The sequence below is a fragment of the Arachis stenosperma genome, chromosome 3 (genome assembly GCF_014773155.1).
Source record: "Arachis stenosperma cultivar V10309 chromosome 3, arast.V10309.gnm1.PFL2, whole genome shotgun sequence".
NCBI classification, from domain to species: Eukaryota; Viridiplantae; Streptophyta; class Magnoliopsida; order Fabales; family Fabaceae; genus Arachis; species Arachis stenosperma.
This window is the reverse complement of record NC_080379.1, coordinates 149,253,103-149,276,063: the sequence shown is the minus strand read 5'-3', so window position 1 is coordinate 149,276,063 and position 22,961 is coordinate 149,253,103. Positions and strand designations below refer to the sequence as shown.

Sequence of the window (22,961 nt, the reverse complement as noted above, 5' to 3'; positions counted from 1 at the left end):
TTAAATCACTTAACAAACATATCAAGGCATCTACTAGAATCAAGGTGAATTAAATTTAGCTATTTTGAGTCCTAAAAAGCATGTTTTCACTCTTAAGCACAATTAAGGGGGAATATGCAAAACCATGCTATTTCATTGCATAAATGTGGGTAAAATGTTATAAAATCCCCTAAAACAAGCATAAGATAAGCCCTACAAATGTGGTTTATCACACATCGAACAACTTATTGATTAACAGTGTGTTGATCGAAATATTTACTTTCAAAAGATTAAGCTGATTCGAAATGTTAGTAAAGTGTCGAAAGGGAAGCAGAGGCCAAGAGATACACGTGCAAGTGTTAAGTAAAAAATATTTGACACGGACTCAATTTTGACACTTTGATGAATCGAACAGTTATTCGAAATGGAGAATTGAGTGGTTTCTCGAACGAAGAAATAGATTGTTACTCGAGCGGGAATTTTGAAGGCTTTCTTTAAGTTAGGAATTTGTTGGTAACGCTCATGGGCAAAAGTGCGGGAGCAGTTACCTAGGAATTCGCATACAAGGCAGCATCGTGCAATTAATGGTCGATTATGGAATGAGTTATAAATATTAATGAATCTTAGGAAATAGGGGTTGGAACTTTGTTTCAGAAATTACTCACACATACTCATATCCCAAAGACTTTATGAGTCTGCTTCGAGTTAATTATCTGTAGGGTTCCTTCCACATGTCTTTATTTTCCATTTATCTTTTCTGCAATCTTTACCTTTCTTGCAAATTTATCTTTCAAGCAAAATTTACTTTCCCTGTTCAAATTTAAGTTTCGAAATCTTTACTTTTCGTATCAAAAGTCCTTTCATCCAATCGAAGGCGTTTTACTGTTTTGTTTAAATTCAATGCAAACCATTTTGATTCCAATCAGTTTTATTTTTTGAATCCTTTATTTTACACTTCTTTAGTCCTTTACACTTTTTGAACTCATTTCCTATCTTAATGCTCGTCTAATTTGAGGACCTTTGATGCACTTATAGAAATACTAGTACCTGCAAAAGAGGAGTAGGTTTCGCTCCCAGACCATTAGAATCGAACCACCATCGATTTGCTAAAAATCGACAAAACAAATTGGCACGCCCGGTGGGACAGTTTTAGAATGAAGTGTGTCAAAATATTTTTTGGTGTCATTTGGTGTATGCAATTGAGAAGTGGAAGGATTAGTCACATGGCTGATGAAGTGTCAAATGTGAATGGTGGTTCGTCCACCAATGACAGCATACCAGTAACTGTGCAATCTTCGGACGTTACTTCATGTTCGAAAAGTTGGGTTGTAAGTGAAAGTACGGTGGTTACTAGTGTACAAACTAAAAATATCGGACGTAATATTCGTCCACGTGGTAACTTACCACCAGTCCAGCCTCTGAAAACCGCCGGTTAGCCTCCTTATGGCCTTTCTCCTGGTTATACTTCACCAGTGAGTGGTTTTGTTGCTCCTATTTATTTTGGAGGTATAAATGGAGTAAATAATTCTCAAAATCCACAACAGTATTCTGAATTTTCCCGTGATTATAATGTGGGTTCTATGTCGAATGCTTCTAATTCTATAGCAGTATTTTGACAACATGTAGAAGAAAGTCATCATGATTTGGTCAATTTATTGACTCAACAAATAACTACAATTCTAAATCCTATGATGGCTGATCACGAATCAAAATTCGAACGTCTTGCAAGGCAACTTGAACGAATTGCTTGAATCATTGATTATGATGAAGGAGAAAGGCATGATGCTAGGGGGAATGATGAAGGATTCAAAAATGTATTCCAAAATAAAAAAATGTTTTAAACAGAGAGAATCCTCAGATAGTTCCCCGTTGCCAAAATGCAGATGATGTTCTAGTCAGATTACGTGCTAATTATGGTGGTGAATGTTATCAGGTCACAAGGATTGTGGAAGATATTCTCAATCGAGTCGGTTTGAACGTTGAGTTTATGAACCGCCATTATTTTATATCTGCTTTCCCTCAAGTTGTTCAAATGGCTGAAGTGCCAAGAGGGGTGAAGAATCCAAAAATAATTACAAAATTTGCAGGGAAAGTTGGAGAATCAACTACTGAACATGTCGCTCGATATTTGGTCGAGATTGGAAACCTAGCCAATGATGAGAATTTGAAAATGAAGTTTTTCCCTTCTTCGTTAACGAAGAATGTGTTTACATGGTTTTCGAATCTCAGACCAAATTCGATAACGACGTGGAATTAGTTAGAAACTACTTTTCATGCTCAATTTTACCGAGGGGAGTTGAATGTAGCAGTTACTGATCTAGTTGCTTTAAAATGAGAAGATGGTGAAACCATTGATGATTATACGTTACGTTTCAAAAATGCTATAAGTACATGTTACGTATCATTACCTGAGAGTGAAGTGGTGAAAATAGCATTTGTGGGGTTAGGATTTTATATGCGTCGAAAATTAGCACATTTGGCTGAAAGGGTCTGTCAGGTCCAACTTATGAAAAATGAAAAGGAGAAATACAAGAATGAACAAAGGTTAAAGAGTAAACCTTTTACTCGAAAGGAGAAGGTTGCTTATGTGACCATGGAGTCCTCAGAAGAGGAGTTTGATCTCGAAGCAGAGGTTGATTTGGCTGAACTTAAGAAGGGTCCTCCATATGTTTGCTCCTTACTTAAAAGGCTCCCTAGTAGTGAAAAGTCGAATGATTCAAAACTAAAGAGTGAAAAGAAATATATTTTTGATATCTCAAAATCTGATCAGATTTTCAATGTGTTGCTTAAAGATAAATAGTTGATTCTGCTTGAGGGTATAGAACTTTATTTTCGTTGAAAGATTTAAAAGGGAAACCTTATTGTAAATTTTACCAAGCAACTAGTCATTCGACTAACAGCTGTGTTCGTTTCAGGGACCTGATACAAAAAGCTATTATGGAAGGACGTTTGAAGTTTGATGATGGGAGGAAAGAGATGAAAGTTGATGTTGATCCTTTTGATGTTAAGGCCAGCTTCGTTGAACCATTTTTTGGCATAAATACGGTTGGAATGTCTTATGATTTTGACGTGGCCCTAGGTGATTTCGAGTTGCAAGTCTGATAAGTGTATCATCGAGCGGGGGATGGTTTGTTAGATTTCTTGGTGCAGCAAAAGATCAAAGATCGGGACATATCTCTGTGTCCTCAATGTAATGTTGTATTTGATGCTGAGGCTGCTGCAATTTTTGAAAAAGAAAGGATGAAGAAAGAATTGGGTCACAAAGAGGAGCAGGCTCGTCAGAGGCAACCAAGTCAGCGAGTAGAGGGACAAAGTTCCAAGGCTCCTCAGCAGAATGTGGTCACACCAATGAGCCATTCTCAGGTTATAGGAGTCCAATGAATTCGAAATTGTCAAGAATTTTGAAATCGGGAGACACAGTACCGACGGAACCCGCAGTGGGGACATCGGGCACCTCTTCGAGGTCAGTATCCCTTTTATCATGGCCGAGCAAAGGGGTACCATAGGGGTAGAGAAAGAAGGAATTAGCAGCGAAAGAATAAGCTTTGAACCGATAAAGGCAAGGGGGTAACGCCTTCAGTGCACTCTCGAGTAGTTTTCCCATCTAATGGAGAAACTTACTTCAAAGGTATTCCTTCTCCTGCAAAATTGGACAAAGGCAAAGCAGCGGTAAATACTCTGGGTGCTGACAAAGACAAGGACGCTGAGTTAGATGAAGAGTATTTCAAAGAAGGAGACGATGAAATGGTTGGGACTATTTCGATTATCCCAACTGAATACTTGGGTGAGTATGAAGGCAACCCTGTAGAAGATTATGATATGGATGCTGAAGAAGCCTTTTCTTTCATCCGATATGATAAGCATCCTAATGATTTAGTTCCTACCAACATTGTTGTATCAGACTTTACTAGTACTTCTACGCCTGCTAAAGGTCTGGTTACTTTGGGGGTAAAGGTAGGGTGTTCCGAACGAAAGACTGCTTTCGTAGTGGTGCCGTCGAGGGCAAGCTATAATGCCTTATTAGGCCGGGACTAGATTCATGGGGTTGGGGATGTACCATCTACTGTGCATCAGAGTATCCTCTTTTGGACAAACGATGGAAAGCCTGAAATTGTGAAGGCTGATTCAAATCTGTATGTCGAACAGCTACATGTCAATTTCAAGATATACAATCCAAAATTGAAGCCTTTAGGTGTTGACAGGGTGTTGAATTCTTACAACTGTGAGGACTGCTATTTGTCTTCAAAGGGCCTGATGGTGAAACTGCGTTGTCCACACCTTGATATGCGCCCAACTGTTGGGATTGTTCGTCTTAGAATGGATTCGAGATGTCGTTCGATGGAACATGCTCAAGATGTCTCAGATTATCTGGTAATTTTAAGTAATTATATAAGTGCTTTCCCTTTAGTAGAGAATAAAATGAGTTCTTCTGATAAGGTTGAACCATTTAGGAACTGACGATCGAATTTTCTATCGGTAAAGAAATTCTTAATAATATAATCGCGTTGTAAGTATAGTTCCTAAACCAACAGAAAATCCTTTCGCACAAAAGTTTTGTTTGTCACTTAAGCAAACCCAATAAAAATAAATAACCGAAGTATTCAAACCTCAGATCGTCTTCTCAAGGAATTGCAGGGAAGTATGATTTATTATTGGTTATAGAAAAAGATATATTTTATTTTGGGTTTTTGAAATAAGGAACAAGTAATTTAAATGACAAGAAAAATAAATTAATAATTAAGGAAACTCTTGGCGAGGTATAAGAATTAGAATTTCTATCCTAGTTATCCTTATCAATGGTGATGAGAATTATATTTTGCTCCCACTAAGTCAAGTGGTTAAATTAAATTAACACCTAAAGTCCTAGTCAACTCCTAAGGAAAGACTAGAGTTATAGGAATCTAAATCAATCAGCAAAGATATCAATTATCAATTACAATGAGTCTGACAACTCAAGAGTTACTAATTAATCAACCAAAGCCAAGAATGTAGAAAGCTAAATAAAAATCATATATATGAAAATACCTCAAATTGCATTAATTAAGAAAATCCTAACATGAAAAGTTCATAAGCCAATTTGGCAATGTAAATTAAATAAAAGCATTAGAGTATCTAAGAATGGAAGAGAAACATAAATTAAAGTGACATTGAACCTGTAATTGAAGAGGTCATAGCTTAAACATAATATAAATCCTAAATCCTAATCCTAAGAGAGAGGGGAGAACCTCTCTCTAAAAACTACATCTAATCCTAAAATTATGAATTATGAATGTTGTCTTTATGAATGGATATATTCCCCCACTTTATAGCCTCTAATCTGTGTTTTCTGGGCCTGAATCTGGGCTGGAAATAGCCGAAAACGAATTCTGCCACGCTGATTTTCTGCAGAACAACGCGTCCGTGTGATTTACACGTGCGCGTCATTTTTCTGTATGCCCACTATAGTGAATTATATATCAAATCGAAACCCCAGACGTTAGCTTTCCAATGCAACTGGAACCGCCTCATTTGGACCTCTGTAGCTCAAGTTATGATCGATTTAGTGCGAGAGGGTAATGCTGACAGCTTTGCAGTTCCTTCAATTTCTTGTATTCTTTCCACTTTTACATGCTTCCTTTCCGTTCTCCAAGCCATTCCTGCCATGTAATCTCTGAAATCACTTAACACACATATCAAGGCATCAAACGGTATTAAGAGAGGATTAATATTAGCGAATATAAGGCCAAAGAAGCATATTTTCAATCATAGCACAAAATCAGGGAGGAGAATGTAAAGCCATGCATTTTGTATGAACAAGTATATGAAAGATTGATAAAATCCACTCAATTGAGTACAAGATAAACTGTAAAATAGCGGTTTATCAATCTCCCCACACTTAAACATTAGCATGTTCTCATGCTACACTCAAGAGAAGCTATAAGAGAGTGAAGAGGAATGGTAAAACTTATGAACTGCAACCTATCTATATGAATGCAACTACATGCAAAAATGATTCTACCTACTTGGTGAAAAGTAAATAAATCTTTCAAGAAAAAATATGAAATGGATTTCACTAATTCAAATCACAAAATAAAGTACAAGTAAACTTGCAAAAGAAAATAGCTCATGAAAGCAGGGAACAAGGAACCGAGCATCGAACCCTCACTAGAAGTGTATGCATTCTAATCGCTCAGGTGTTTAAGGTTCGATCTCTTAATTCTCTACTAACCTTGCTTTCTAAGGCTTACTTTTCATCTGACAATCAACAAAAATTTAATGCACAAAATATACATATCAAGAGGTCTTTTAAGGGTTGTAATGGGATTAGGGTCAAGGTAGGATTGTATTTGGCCAAGTGGACTAAAATCTGAATCTTTAATTAACTTAAACTTTCCACCTAACTTAGACAATCCATGTAATCACAATACAAAATCTAACTACCCATTAACCATGTTTTTCACATATTCATGCATCCTAATTTCGAGTACAGTACATATGCATTGCTTTCACTATTTACCTTGGGGCATTTAGTCCCCTTTTTATTTTTTTGCTCTTTTTCTTTTCTTTTTTCTCTATATTCTTTTTTTTCTTTTCTTTTTTATTTTTCTTTTCTTAATAAATATTTTATTTTATTTTATTTTATTTTATTTTTTTTCTTTTTCAATGCATATGATTAAGGTATTGAATGCATAAACATGTCCTCAACATTCTTATTCATATTTTCAGAAGATTCTAACATACTCAATTCTCAAACTGAATGTTTTCAAACCCAGTTTTCCCACACTTAAATCATAAGCACTCTCACTAGTCTAAGCTAACCAAGGATTCAAATTAAGGACATTATTGTTTTCTGTTTAGAGTTAATGATGTGCTAAGTAAGGAATAAAAGGGGTAAAATAGGCTCAAAATTGGTTTGCAAAGGATAATGAAAGGTTAAGGCCATATGGGTATGTAAGCTTAGTGAAACAAGGCCTCAATCACATAAGTGCATGTATACATTAAACAATGAAAATATAGAATCAAGAAAGACAAAGATCACAATTTAGAGAGAACAACACTCACAAAAAATAAAATATTGGTTGATAAGATGCAACCAATCAAGTAGGCTCAAAATCTCACTGGTTTTGTGTGTTTGAGCTCTAAACCATGTTCCAAAATAAAATTTCTTCAAACAAGTTTTTCAAAAAGTTTAATTCAAATTAGTGAAATGCTATAAAAAGTTTCTTGAAAAAGAAAATATTACTTCAACCAAGTGGTAAAATATGCACAAAATCAAACAAACATGCAAATGCAACAACTATTTTAATAAAATAAAATTTAAACATTGGTGTTGAGACAGGAAGGTACTAACCCACGGAAATCGGTATCGACCTCCCCACACTTAAAGATTGCACCGTCCTCGGTGCATGCCAAGATGTGCAAGTGGACAGGTTGCTTCAACTGATACTTTTCTCTAAAGATTGTGTAGGTGGACTTGTCTGTCGCCCCATATAGAAGTTCTGTTCCTTTTCTTTTCTCGGTGGCCATCCTGAAAGAAGAGGAAAAATAAAAAAGTAACCCAGAAACAAAGATAAAAAACAAATAAAATATGGGTGTTAATGCCAAATAATAAGGGTCTTAATTACATGGTAGCTACAACATGCAAGTGAGAAAACAGTAGAAGCACATGGCAAATCAAGAGTGCAAAAATTTGCAACAAAGGGGAGGAGTGTGGGTAATGAAAGACAATATAAATTCATGTCAAATGAAAAATTAATACAAGTATCATAAAAGATTAGCATTGACTTAAATAATATTACCCAACAGTGTAAAACAAGTCACCGAGTACCAAAATAATATCAGAAAAGACGTAATAGTTGAATATGAACAAGTAACACCAATGGAAAAATAATAAATTTAGAAAAGAAAAGAAAAATATGCACAAAATTAAAATGCAATGAATGAAATATGCAAATAAATTAAGTAAAATAGAATGGAAGTGAAGAGGGATGAGAAGTTAAAGAGAAAAAGTAAGAAAGAAAGAAGAAAGAAGAAAAGATAGAAGAAATTATGATTAGAAAAGAAAAGATAAGATAAGTGGCACTGATCTGGATAAGTTGTGCGGCGCAGGCGACGCGGTCGCGTGGTGTGCGATAAGGTCAGGTGACGCGGACGCGTGGGTCACGCATCGCGTGGCCTGATTTGTGCGATTGGCGCGAGTACAGCCTCTCGTTCGTGCAACTCTTTGTTTCAAACTCATTTTGCCAAAAAGCTGAGTGACGCGTTCGCGTGGGTGACGCGATCGCGTGAGTGGCCATTCTTGAAAAACGATGCGGACGCGTGAAGCACGTGTTCGCGTGGTAGGGCTTGTGCTTCTTGCACGAGTCCAGCCCTACTCCATCATAACTCTCTGCCATGCACCCATTTACGTCGATTTTGCAGGGTCACGCGTGCGCGTTACTCTCTGTAAAATCTCTTTTCTTCCTTGAGGCACATATGACGCGGACGCGTCGTGTGCCATTTTTTTTAATAATGCAGCATGTAGAATGCAATGCTAATATGAATGTTATGCATGATTCCAGGTCCAATCAAAACTCAAAAACAAACAAAACAGACTAGAATTAAAACTGAAAAAGGGACGATCATACCATGGTGGGTTGTCTCCCACTTAGCACTTTTAGTTAAAGTCCTTAAGTTGGACATTTGGTGAGCTCCCTGTTATGGTGGCTTGTGCTTGAATTCATCCAAAAATCTCCACCAATGTTTGGAATTCCAGTAGCCTCCGGGATCCCAAACTAGGCGCAGAAAGCCTTCAAGCAAGTTAAAGCAAGTGACAAGGCCCCAAGAGTGTTGATTGCTAGAATGAATTCCAGGATCCCAAACTTTGCTTTTGCACCCGTCTTCTTGTTGAGCAATATTATTCCATCCGGGTGGCAAGCAGTCTGAATTTTCACTGAAGAGGCCAAACAACATCCTAGACCTATTCAATTGAGCTCTACACCAACCTTTGCGTTTAAACTTTGAGCACACAACCATGTTGAATCTTGCTTGACAACTCCAACCACTAACCATCTTCCTCTTACTCTTAATGCCACAAAGAGCTCTAAGTTGACCATCCGTCTCCAGTAGCCCATATTCAAGTGGGAAAGTAAAGGTTAAGGATAAGAATTTTACTCACTTGAATGTTGTATTGGACAGTAATGGCTTTGGGAGAGGTGCTTCTAATGAGCTTGCAAGCTCCACTCCCTTGTGCTCTTCTTTGACAACTTTCACCTCTTTGCAAGCTTCTTCAATATCAACCTCTTCCTCTTGGTAGCTTTCTTCCAATTCAATCTCTTCTTCATTGCTCACTAAGGGCATGGGAGGTTGTGCTTCTTCTCTTTAAATCTCCATCTCTTGATTAACCTCTTCCAAGTCTTCTACCATGACATGCCTTGGAGGTTGACCCTCCTCAACATCAATTTCAAGCATCTTGGAAAGAGGCTATATGACTTGACTTTCCCATGGAGGTTCAACATCTACTAAGTCTGCAACCACTTTTTCCTTTTCAATAATTGCTGCTTTGTCCAGTTGTTTAAGTATAAAATCGTACTCCTCCTTGATGATTTCTTTTCTATGACAGCTCCCTTCAACTACTCCTTCATCTACAAAGGTCTCTTCTACCTTCACCTTTAGTGCCTCCTCTAGCTCCTTATGAAGTATGGATTCGCGAAGATGATCCCTTCTCTCTTGTTCTATGTCAATAGCATTGTTGCGATCACGTTGCTCTTGGATTGATGGATGTGGGTCCTCTTCCATGGATGGTGGTGATGGGATGGAGAGATTCTGTGGTTGAAAAGAAAGTGCACTAGAACTTGAGGATTGAATATTGGAGGTAGAGGGTTGGTCCATACGGGATATAAGATTTTGGAGTTTAGAGGTGAGACCAATGAGAGAGGTAAGTGTGTTCTCCATGGAGGTTTGGGGTGGATAGGAGGGTTTATTTGTTGGGAGAAAGGGTTCATGATTGGAAGATGGTTCATCTTGATAATGATAAGGAGATGGTGTATATTGAGGTGGTGGTTCATGAGAGTAATTGTGTTGGAATGGGGGTGGTTCTATGTATGGTTCATTTGGCTCAAAAGGTGGTTGGTACGGTGGATACGGGTTAGGGTCATATGGAGGTGAATGGTGGAAAGGGGCTTGTGAGCATGGTGGTCCAAAGTTATGTTGAGGAGGGGGTTCATAGGCATATGGTGGTGGTTGTTGATAATCAAAAGAGTGCTCACCATAGCCATTGCCTTGATATGCATCACAGAATGGTTGTTGATAATCCATTGGAGGTGGTTGTTGATGATTGGATTTTTGACGGTTTAGAATTTCACAAATGAAGTCTCGTTGTAAAGTATAGTTTCTAAACCAACAATAATCCTTTCATGCAAAAGATTGTTTGTCACTAGTACAAACTCCTGAATTTATAAACCGAAGTATTTAAACCTCGGGCCGTTCTCCCTAGGAATTACAATAAAGTGTCTTGTTATTGGTTGTGAGTTATTTTGGGGTCTTTGAGATTTTAGACAAGAAATATAAATGGCAAAGAAAATAAACTAACAACTAACAAAGCTCTTGGCAAGATATGAGAACTAGAAGTCCTATCCTAGTTATCCTCCTCAATTGTGATAACAAATTGTCCATTACTCCCACTTAGTTAACCTCTAACCATGAAGGAAAGTCAAATGGATGAATTAATTTGATTCCTCAAGTCCTAATAAACTCCTAAAGGAAAGACTAGCTTTAGAGGCATTCAAATCAATTAGCAACTTCTAATTATCAATCAACAAAGGAATTAGATAACTCAAGAGTCACTAATTACTCAACCAAGGCCAAGAGGAACAAAACCTACACTAAAACCCAACCAAGCATTTCATCAAACACTTGGAAGGCACAAAAGAAAAGCATAGTAAATTGACAACAAGAATGAAATCTAACAACAATTATTGAAAGGAATTAACAACAACAATTAAAAGAAACACATTTATTATGAATTACCTTGAATTGAATGGAAAGAAAATAGAAGAGATAAGAGTAGATCTACAACAAAGTATAAGAACAACATAAAGAAAATTACAACAAAAGAATAGAGGAAGATGAATGTAACAACAAGGAATTGAAAGGATAGAAGTAGAAGAAGATGAATTAAAATCTAGATCTAAGAACTAAACCTAATCCTAATCCTAATCCTAGAGAGAAGTGAGAGCTTCTCTCTCTAGAAACTAACTCTAACTACTAAACTAAGCTAAACTAAACTAATGGTAACTAGATGTCCCATTCCTCTTCAATCCTTGGCTTAAATAGCATCAGAAATGAGTTGGATTGGGCCCACAAGACTTCTAAAATCGCTGGCCACGAGTTGCATTAAGTGGATCATGTGCCACCATCGGCGCGTCCGCGTACTGTGCATGTGCGTGCTCCTATGTTCGATGCAACTATGACAAATCTTATATCGTTTCGAAGCCCCGAATGTTAGCTTTCCAACCTAACTAAAACTGCATCATTTGGACCTTTGTAGCTCAAGTTATGGTCGATTAAGTGCGAAGAGGTCGGCTTGACAGCTTTTGCGATTCCTACATTTCTTCATGAGTTCTCCATTTTTATATGCTTTTCCTTCATTCCCTTGATCCAATCTTTGCCTCCTAAATCTGAAATCACTTAACAAACATATCAAGACATCTAATGGAATCAAGGTGAATTGAATTTAGCTATTTTAAGACCTAAAAAGCATGTTTTCACTCTTAAGCACAATTAAGGGAGAAGTTATAAAACCATGCTATTTCATTGAATAAATGTGGGTAAAAGGTTATAAAATCCCCTAAATCAAGCACAAGATAAACCCTACAAATGGGATTTATCAACCTCCCCACACTTAAACCAAGCATGTCCTCATGCTTAAACCAAGAATGAAGTAAGGGTATGACATTTATTCAATGGAAACTAACTAAATGCAATCTACCTATATGCAACTATCTACATGAATGCAATTGCTTGGTCAAAATAAATCAATTTCTCAAGAATACATATATACACAAGGGCTAAAGGACTAGCAAGTCTAATCCACAACTGAATTGAGCTATTAAATATTTTTACAAACTTGCATGAAAGGAGATGATCATAGGTGGAGACATGTAATTGAGCATCGAACCCTCACCAGATGTGTTTGCACTCTATTCGCTCAGGTGTTTAGGGTTGATTCTCTCAATTCTCTCCTAATCATGCTTTCTAAGATTTGTTTTTCTTCTAACAATTGACATATATTTCATGCATGCATACATATATCATGAGGTCTTTTCATAGGTTGTAATAGGGCTAGGGTCAAGGTAAGGATGCATATTTGGTCAAGTGAGTTTGAAATTTGAATCTTTGATAAGCTTAAACTTTCCACCTAATCTATGACATCCTATACAATTTCAAAGCTAACCTAACTACCCATTCTTCACTTTTTCACATACTCATGTATTCCTTTTTATTTCACAACACATATGCATTGATTTTATTAGACCTTGCTTCACTTGGGGCATTTTATCCCCTTTTTATTACTTTTCTTTTTCTATTTTTTTCTTTTCCATATTGTTTTTCTTTTGTCTTTCTCATTTTTTTTCTTTCTTTCAAATTATATACAAGAACATCAATGCATAAGGTTTTACATTTGATCAATACATGAGTATGTACCCAATTCTCAATATTTTCAACAAAATACAAAATACACCCCTTTTTCCCAACCAATGTCCCAAGTTTTCCCACTCTTGAATGATGCTCACACACACTAGCCTAAGCTAATCAAAGATCCAAATAAGGACATTTATTGTTTTCCGCTTTAGGCTTGTAATGTGCTAAATTAAGAACAAGTGGGTTAATCGTAGGCGCAAATTGGCTAACAATGGAAGATAAAAGGTAAGGCTATTTGGGTAAGTGAACTAAATGAAGTGATGGCCTCAATCATATAAATACATGAATACACAAAATAATGGATATAAAGAATCAAACAATTCAAAGATTACAATCATAGAAAGAGAATAATGCACACAAGAAGGAGAAATAGGTGGTTATAAATTGTAACCACATCAATAGGCTCAAAACTCTCTTGCTTGTGTTCTTAGCTCAAAAACCATGTTTCACAATATATATAATTCAAGCAAGTTCTATGAAAAGTTTTCACTCAAATCAATTGAGATGTCCTATAGATAGAAATCTTGAAAATTTTCATTATTTTGACTAAGCTTATTTTGTATATGTATGCAAGAATAGGAAAAATGCAAAATAAAAAAAATAAAAAAAAACCTAAAATGAAATGCAAAAGTGTTGAGATTACAAATTTGTCACCCAAAATCGCCGATCGGTCGGACGACCTCCCCACACTTAAAAGTTTGCACCGTCCTCGGTACATTCAAAGATGAGCAAGGGGGTACTGCGACTCTCCGGATTGCTGCGTGTTCTTAGTCTTGCTTCCGTTATTGCTTGTGGTGCATTCGTCATGAAAAACAAAAATATAACACCATAAGATGAGAAAACAAAAGCAAGGAAGCATACATTGTTAGAATGAGGTAAATCACTAGAATGAGGTGAGTGTGACATTAATGACAAATAAGTGTGTGAATTCTAAATTGCGCGGTTTAGAACACACATTAGCATAAAAGGGCGATGTCACAAAAGAAGCATGCACTTCACTTATCCTAGTGTGCTTGAGATGCTTTAAGTAAACTTGTAAGGTAAAACAAGCATTAAAGAAGCATGAAAGCATTCAAGTCAAACATATATGGATGCATATAATCATAAACACAATGCATTAAGGTAAATACTCAACATCCATCAAGAAATTGCCCATTCAAAGAGAGAGTTCAAATCACATGGTGGCTAGCTACAACATGCAATTCAAAAGAGTCACAAGCTCGAAGGCAATTCTCATCACTTGGTATTCTTAAAAGGTAAGCATGAAGAACTCAAAACCAAGTAGCAAAATATAGCCTCAATCATAGAATCCAACAAAGATTATCTAAAAACATTCATGCTAAAATAGCATTTAGGCAATAAGGGGCAGCAATGTGTAGTAAACAAAGTCAATAATCCAACACTTATAATGAAAAAAGAGAAAATAAAATGAAAACTAAACTAAAACTAACTAAGTAACTAACTAAAATAAATGGTTATCAATGGTGTTTGGGAATGTTGGATGAGGGGTAGGAGAAGGAAAGAAGAAAGGAGAAGGAAAGAAATGGAAAGAGGAGAAGAAAAGAAATGTGGTGAAGGAAGGAAATGCAAGCGTACGCGCGCGCGGATGGTTTATTTCGAGAGTTGTGCGTACGCATCATGTGCGCGTACGCACGAGTGAGGTTGTGCCAAAGGCACAACGTTGGCGCAGCGCAGGCACAACTCTCTGGAAAATGTATGGAATGTGGAACTTCTCAATCCACGCGTACGCACGCATGGTGCGCACGCGTGAATGGTCGAAAACGCTTGATGCACGCGTACGCGTACAGTGCGCGTACGCGTGGATGGTGCTCTGTTTTTTTTTCTATGTTTTTTCTCCCATCCAAGCATTCTAATCCTCCAAACAGCTACCAAAACACCCTAAAACCTTATTTAACATGATAAAATACTAATTAAACTCAACAAACTAATCAAAACATGAAATTAAACTACTTTTACCAATATGTACAAAAAGAGAAAATGAAAAGAAGTTACCATGGTGGGGTGTCTCCCACCTAGCACTTTTATTTATTGTCCTTAAGTTGGACTTATGGAGAGCTCCTCTCAAGGTGGCTTGTGCTTGAATTCATCTTGGAACTCCCACCAATGCTTGGTTCTCCATTGTGCCCCATTCTTCATGGATTGAGCCAAGTGTTGATGGAGTTCTTCACAAGCTTGGGGCTCCCAATGTTGATCCTCTTTTTCTAATCCGGGATCCCACACTTTATTTTCACACCCGTCTTGAAGTTGATACTCATTATTAATCCATCCGGGTGGTAAGCAAGATGAATTCTCAAGGTGATACCAAACTCTCCTTTTAGACCCATTCAAGTGAGCACTAGCCCAACCCTTGCATCTAAGCCTTGAGGTATCAACCAAAATGAGCCTTGATTTACAACGCCATCCACTAAACATTCTTCTCTTACGCTTTATCCCACAAATCATCCTAAGTTGACCATCCATTTCAAGTAAACCATACTCAAGTGGGGTAATAAAGCTAATAGAAATGAGTTTTACCCACTCAAGTGAAGGAATAGATGACAACCTAGGCAAAGAAGCTTCCAAAGATCTTGACAAAGAGCACTCAACTTCCGTTCTTCTTTTTTTAAGGGCTTCCACCTCTCCACAAGATTTTTCAAATTCAATCTTTTGTTCATCAATTTCATTTAACTCTTCTCCATCACTTAAATCATAAATGGGAGGTTGAGAGAAATCTACCTCTACATCGCTCTCTTCTTCATCGGGAGAAGGTTCTTCAAGTTCAAAGGATTCACCACCATTAGGATTTGATGCTTGATCTTCATCTCCAAGGGAACTCAACTCTTGCTCCATTCCTTCCAAGTCTTCATATGGGATATGCCTTGGGGGTTGAGCACACTCCTCCTTAACATCAACTTCAATCTTCTTGGAGGAGTTTTCTATAACTCTAGGTCCCCATGGAGGTTCCGCATCTCCTAAGTCTTCAACCATTTCTTCCTTTTCTTCAATGGTCATAGGTTCCTCCAATTGTTCTAACACAAAGTAGCGTTCCTCCTTTTCCACCGGAGTTTCCAGTCTCTCCTTCATGCTATGCTCCTCTTTAGATTCTCCACATGTAGCCATGGGAGTTCCTTGAGTGTCCAAAAGTTGGGATACTAGCCGGTTTACCACCTCATCCAAGGCGGTCATGAATTGTTGCACATCTCTTGTCATCTCCTCTTGTCTTTGAAGGAGAACACCAAGGGTTTCATCCATTAGAGGTTGGGGTGGATGGGAAGATTCATCATATTGGGAGAAGGGTTCATAATAGGAAGGTGGTTCATCATAATTAGGGTGTGGTGCTTCAACATTCTCTACTTTTTCCACTTGTTGTACAACATGCTCCATGGTTGCTTGAAATTGGTCCAATGCTTCCTTGAGACGATCCCTTGACTCTTGTTCCACTTGGATATCATGATAGGGATCATATGGCTCTTGGATCGATGGTAATGAGTATTCTTCCATGTGAGGTTGTGGTGGAAGGTAGAATTCATCTTGTGGTTGAAAATTTTCATTTATTGAGGGTGGTTCTTGGAAGTATTGAGGTTGGAATGGTGGCGGTTCTATGTGTGGCTCATATGGTTCAAAAGGTGGTTGGTATGTGGTGCGCGAAATTGTGAACACTACAACTTCACACAACTAACCAGCAAGTGCACTGGGTCGTCCAAGTAATACCTTACGCGAGTAAGGGTCGATCCCACGGAGATTGTTAGTATTGAAGCAAGCTATGGTCATCTTGTAAATCTTAGTCAGGCAAACTCAGATATATATGGTGATGAACGAAAATAACATAAAAGATAAAGATAGTGATACTTATGTAATTCATTGGTAGGAACTTCAGATAAGCGCATGAAGATGCCTTCCCTTCCATCTCTCTGCTTTCCTACTGTCTTCATCCAACCCTTCTTACTCCTTTCCATGGCAAGCTCATATAGGGTCTCACTGTTGTCAGCAGCTACCTCCCATCCTCGCAGTGAAAGCTAATGCACACACTCTGTCACAGTGCTGCCAATCACCGGTGTGGTTCCCTCCCCTACCGGAATAGAATAACTCTTTTGCGTCTGTCACTAACGCCTAGTAGGTTACAGGTTTGAAGCACGTCACAGTCATTCAATCATTGAATCCTACTCAGAATACCACAGACAAGGTTAGACCTTCCGGATTCTCTTGAATGCTGCCATCAGTTCTTGCCTATACCACGAAGACTCTGATCTCACGGAATGGTTGGCTCGTTTGTCAGGCGAGCACTCGGTTGTCAGGCGATCAACCATGCATCGTGCAATCAGGAATCCAAGAGATATTCACCAAGCCTCAAATGCTTGTAGAACAAGAGTGGTTGTCAGTCACTTTGTTCATGAGTGAGAAGGATGATGGGCGTCAATCATCACCTTCATCATGTTGAAGAACAAGTGATATCTTGGATAAAGAACAAGCGGAATTTGAATGAAAGAACAATAGTAATTGCATTAATACTCGAGGTACAGCAGAGCTCCACACCTTAATCTATGGTGTGTAGAAACTCCACCGTTGAAAATACATAAGCATAAGGTCTAGGCATGGCCGAATGGCCAGCCTCCCAATGATCTAAGAACTAAAATGTCCAAAGATGATCTAGAGATCTAAAAGTGATCAAAAAGATTTCTATACAATAGTAAAAGGTCCTACTTATAAGAAACTAGTAGCCTAGGGTGTACAGAAATGAGTAAATGACATAAAAATCCTCTTCCGGGCCCACTTGGTGTGTGCTTGGGCTGAGCAATGAAGCAATTTCGTGTAGAGACTCTTCTTGGAGTTAAACGCCAGCTTTGGTGCCAGTTTGGGCGTTTAACTCCCATTTGGGTGCCAGTTCCAGCGTTTAACGCTGGGATTTCTTGAGGTGACTTTGAACGCCGGTTTGGGCCATCAAATCTTGGGCAAAGTATGGACTATTATATATTGCTGGAAAGCCCAGGATGTCTAATTTCCAACGCCGTTGAGAGCGCGCCAATTGGGCTTCGGTAGCTCCAGAAAATCCACTTCGAGTGCAGGGAGGTCAGAATCCAACAGCATCTGCAGTCCTTTTGAGTCTCAGAATCAGATTTTTGCTCAGGTCCCTCAATTTCAGCCAGAAAATACCTGAAATCACAGAAAAACACACAAACTCATAGTAAAGTCCAGAAAAGTGAATTTTAATTAAAAACTAATAAAAATATACTAAAAACTAACTATATCATATCAAAAACATACTAAAAACAATGCCAAAAAGTATACAAATTATCCGCTCATCACAACACCAAACTTAAATTGTTGCTTGTCCTCAAGCAACTGAAAATCAAATAAGATAAAAAGAAGAGAATATGCAATGAATTCCAAAAACATCTGTGAAGATCAGTATTAATCAGATGAGCGGGGCTTTTAACTTTTTGCCTCCGAACAGTTTTGGCATCTCACTCTATCCTTTGAAATCCAGAATGGTTGGCTTCTTTAGGAACTTAGAATCCAGATAGTGTTAATGATTCTCTTAGTAAAGTATGATGATTCTTGAACATAGCTATTTATTGAGTCTTGGCTGTGGCCCAAAGCACTCTGTCTTCCAGTATTACCACCGGATACATACATGCCACAGACACATAATTGGGTGAACCTTTTTAGATTGTGACTCAGCTTTGCTAAAGTCCCCAATTAGAGGTGTCCAGGGTTCTTAAGCACACTCTTATTTGCCTTGGATCACAACTTTATTCTTTCTTTTTCTTTCTTTTTCTCTTTCTTTTTTTCGGTTTTTTTTTTTCGTTTTTTTTTAAATGCTTTTTCTTGCTTCAAGAATCATTTTATTGATTTTTCAGATCCTCAGTAACATGTCTCCTTTTTCATCATTCTTTCAAGAGCCAACATTCATGAACCACAATTTCAAAAGACATATGCACTGTTTAAGCATACATTCAGAGAACAAAAATATTGCCACCACATCAAAATAATTAGACTATTATAAAATTCAAAATTCATGCAATTCTTTCTTTTATCAATTAGGCACGTTTTTATTGAAGAAAGGTGATGGATTCATAGGACATTTATAACTTTAAGGCATAGACACTAAGACACTAATGATCACAAGACACAAACATGGATAAACATAAAGCATAATTTTCGAAAAACAGAAGAACAATAACAAGGAAATCAAAGAACGGGTCCACCTTAGTGATGGCGGCTCTTTCTTGCTCTTGAAGATCCTATGGAGTGCTTGAGCTCCTCAATGTCTCTTCCTTGTCTTTGTTGCTCCTCCCTCATGATTTTTTGATCTTCTCTAATTTCATGAAGGATGATGGAGTGTTCTTGATGCTCCACCCTCAGTTGTCCCATGTTGGAACTTAGTTCTCCTAGGGAGGTGTTTAGTTGCTCCCAATAGTTTTGTGGAGGAAAATTCATCCCTTGAGGGATCTCAGGGATCTCATGTTGAGTGAGATCTCTTGTGTACTCCATCCTTTTCTTGGTGATGGGCTTGTCCTCATGAATCTTGCTTCCATTGTGCGCCCTCTTCACATATGACTGTGAGGACTTGGTCCAACCTTTGATCAAAATTGACCCTTCTAGTGTAAGGATGCTCATCTCCTTGCATCATAGGCAAGTTGAACGCCACCCTCACACTCTCCGGACTAAAATCCAAGTATTTCCCCTGAACCATAGTGAGATAATTCTTTGGATTCGGGTTCACACTTTGGTCATGGTTCTTTGTGATCCATGCATTGGCATAGAACTCTTGAACCATCAAGATTCCGACTTGTTGAATGGGGTTGGTGAGTACTTCCCAACCTCTTCTTCGGATCTCATGGCGGATCTCCGGATATTCACCCTTTTTGAGTGAAAAGGGGACCTCGGGGATCACCTTCTTCAAGGCCACAACTTCATAGAAGTGGACTTGATGCACCCTTGAGAGGAATCTATCCATCTCCCATGACTCGGAGGTGGAAGCTTTTGCCTTCCCTTTCCTCTTTCTAGAGGTTTCTCCGGCCTTGGATGCCATAAATGGTTATGGAAAAACGAAAAAGCAACGCTTTTACCACACCAAACTTAAAATGTTTGCTCGTCCTCGAGCAAAAGAAGAAAGAAGGGAGTAGAAGAAGAAGAAATGAAGAAGAGGGAGATGGTGGTGTATTCGGCCAAAGAGGGGGAAGAAAGGGTGTTTAGGTTGTGTGAAAATGAAAGGTTGAAGAAGGGTATATATAGGAGAGAGGGGGGTAATGGTTCGGCCATGGAGGGTGGGTTTGGGAGGGAAAGTGGTTTGAATTTGAAGGGTGAGGTTGGTGGGGATTTATGAAGGATGGATGTGAGTGGTGAAGAGAAAGATGGGATTTGATAGGTGAAGGGTTTTTTGGGGAAGAGGTGTTGAGGTGATTGGTGAATGGGGGAAGAAGAGAGAGAGTGATGGTAGGGTCCTGTGGGGTCCACAGATCCTGTAGTGTCAAGGAAAAGTCATCCCTGCACCAAATGTTGCTCAAAATCACGTTTTGAGCCATTTCTGGCGTTAAACGCCGGGCTGGTGCCCATTCCTGGCGTTTAACGCCAGGTTGTTGCCCTTTACTGGCATTTAACGCCAGTCTGGTGCCCCTTTCTGGCGTTAAACGCCCAGAATGGTGCCAGACTGGGCGTTAAACGCCCAACAGCTAGCATTACTGGCGTTTGAACGCCAGCTTCTTCTCCTCCAGGGTGTGCTGTTTTTCTTCCTGTTTTTCATTCTGTTTTTGCTTTTTTCATTGTTTTTGTGACTTCTTATGATCATCAACCTACAAAAAAGATAAAATAACAAAAGAAAATAATTAATTATAAAACATTGGGTTGCCTCCCAACAAGCGCTTCTTTAATGTCATTAGCTTGACAGAGGGCTCTCATGGAGCCTCAGAAATGCTCAGAACCGTGTTGAAACCTCCCAACACCAAACTTAGAGTTTGAATGTGGGGTTTCAACACCAAACTTAGAGTTTGGTTGTAGCCTCCCAACACCAAACTTAGAGTTTGACTGTGGGGGCTCTGTTTGGCTCTGTTTTGAGAGAAGCTCTTCATGCTTCCTCTCCATGATGACAGAGGGATATCCTTGGGCCTTAAACACCAAGGATTTTTCATTCACTTGAATGATTAACTCTCCTCTGTCAACATCAATCACAGCCTTTGCTGTGGCTAGGAAGGGTCTGCCAAGGATGATGGATTCATCCATGCACTTCCCAGTCTCTAGGACTATGAAATCAGTAGGAATGTACTGGTCTTCAACTTTAACCAGAACATCCTCTACAAGTCCATGGGCTTGTTTTCTTGAGTTGTCTACCATCTCTAATGAGATTCTTGCAGCTTGCACCTCAAAGATCCCTAATTTCTCCATTACAGAGAGGGGCATGAGGTTCACACTTGACCCTAAGTCACACAAGGCCTTCTTGAAGGTCATGGTGCCTATGGTACAAGGTATAGAAAACTTCCCAGGATCCTGCCTCTTTTGAGGCAGTTTCTGCCTAGACAAGTCATCCAGTTCTTTGGTGAGCAAGGGAGGTTCATCCTCCCAAGTCTCATTTCCAAATAACTTGTCATTTAGTTTCATGATTGCTCCAAGGTATTTAGCAACTTGCTCTTTAGTAACATACTCATCCTCTTCAGAGGAAGAATACTCATCAGAGCTCATGAATGGCAGAAGTAAGTCCAATGGAATCTCTATGGTCTCATTTTGAGCCTCAGATTCCCAAGGTTCCTCATTGAGGAACTCAGAGGAGAGTGGTGCACGCCCACTGAGGTCTTTCTCAGTGGCATCTTCTTCCTCTCTTTCCTCTCCATATTCGGCCATGTTGATGGCCTTGCACTCTCCTTTTGGATTTTCTTCTGTATCACTTGGGAGAGTACTAGGAGGGAGTTCAGTAACTTTCTTGCTCAGCTGACCCACTTGTCCTTCCAAATTTCTGATGGAGGACCTTGTTTCACTCATGAAACTTTGAGTGGTCTTTATTAGATCAGAGACCATTGTTGCTAAGTCAGAAGTATTCTGCTTAGAACTCTCTGTCTGTTGCTGAGAAGATGATGGAAAAGGCTTGCCATTGCTAAACCTGTTTCTTCCACCATTATTGTTATTGAAACCTTGTTGAGGTCTCTCTTGATTCTTCCATGAGAGATTTGGGTGATTTCTCCATGAATAATTGTAGGTGTTTCCATAGGGTTCTCCCATGTAATTCACCTCTTCTATTGAAGGGTTCTCAGGATCATAAGCTTCTTCCTCAGATGAAGCTTCCTTAGTACTGTTTGGTGCATTTTGCATTCCAGACAGACTTTGAGAAATCAAATTGACTTGTTGAGTCAATATCTTGTTCTGAGCCAATATGGCATTCAGAGTGTCAATCTCAAGAACTCCTTTCTTCTGACTAGTCCCATTGTTCACAGGATTTCTTTCAGAAGTGTACATGAATTGGTTATTTGCAACCATTTCAATTAGCTCTTGAGCTTCTGCAGGCGTCTTCTTCAGATGAAGAGATCCTCCAGCAGAGCTATCCAAGGACATCTTAGATAGTTCAGAGAGACCATCATAGAAAATACCTATGATGCTCCATTCAGAAAGCATGTCTGAAGGACATCTTCTGATTAATTGTTTGTATCTTTCCCAAGCTTCATAGAGGGATTCTCCATCCTTCTGTCTGAAGGTTTGGACTTCCACTCTAAGCTTACTCCATCTTTGTGGTGGAAAGAACTTTGCCAAGAAGGCATTGACTAGCTTTTCCCAAGAGTCCAGGCTTTCTTTAGGTTGAGAATCCAACCATATTCTAGCTCTGTCTCTTACAGCAAAAGGGAATAGCATCAGTCTATAGACCTCAGGGTTAACCCCATTAGTCTTGACTGTGTCACAGATTTGCAAGAATTCAGCTAAAAACTGATGAGGATCTTCCATTGGAAGTCCATGGAACTTGCAATTCTGTTGCATTAGAGAAACTAATTGAGGCTTAAGCTCAAAATTGTTTGCTCCAATGGCAGGGATAGAGATGCTTCTCCCATAGAAGTCGGGAGTAGGTGCAGTGAAGTCACCCAGCACCTTCCTTGCATTGTTGGCATTGTTGTTGTTTTCGGCTGCCATGGGTTCTTCTTCTTTGAAGAATTCGGTCAGGTCCTCTAAAGAGAGTTGTGCTTTGGCTTCTCTTAGCTTTCTCTTCAAGGTCCTTTCGGGTTCAGGATCAGCTTCAACAAGAATGCCTTTGTCTCTGCTCCTGCTCATATGAAAGAGAAGAGAAAAAGAAAATGTGGAATCCTCTATGTCACAGTATAGAGATTCCTTGAAATGTCAGAGGAAAA

The 22,961-nt window shown here is 38.7% G+C and overlaps 1 non-coding gene across 1 annotated transcript; it reads left to right on the top strand.

The window, feature by feature from the left end:
• Window positions 1-22,233: 22,233 nt before the first annotated feature.
• LOC130971879 (small nucleolar RNA R71) lies at window positions 22,234-22,341 on the top strand. The gene has a single exon (XR_009083083.1). It is a non-coding gene; the product is annotated as a small nucleolar RNA R71 (small nucleolar RNA).
• The last annotated feature ends 620 nt before the right edge of the window (window positions 22,342-22,961 follow it).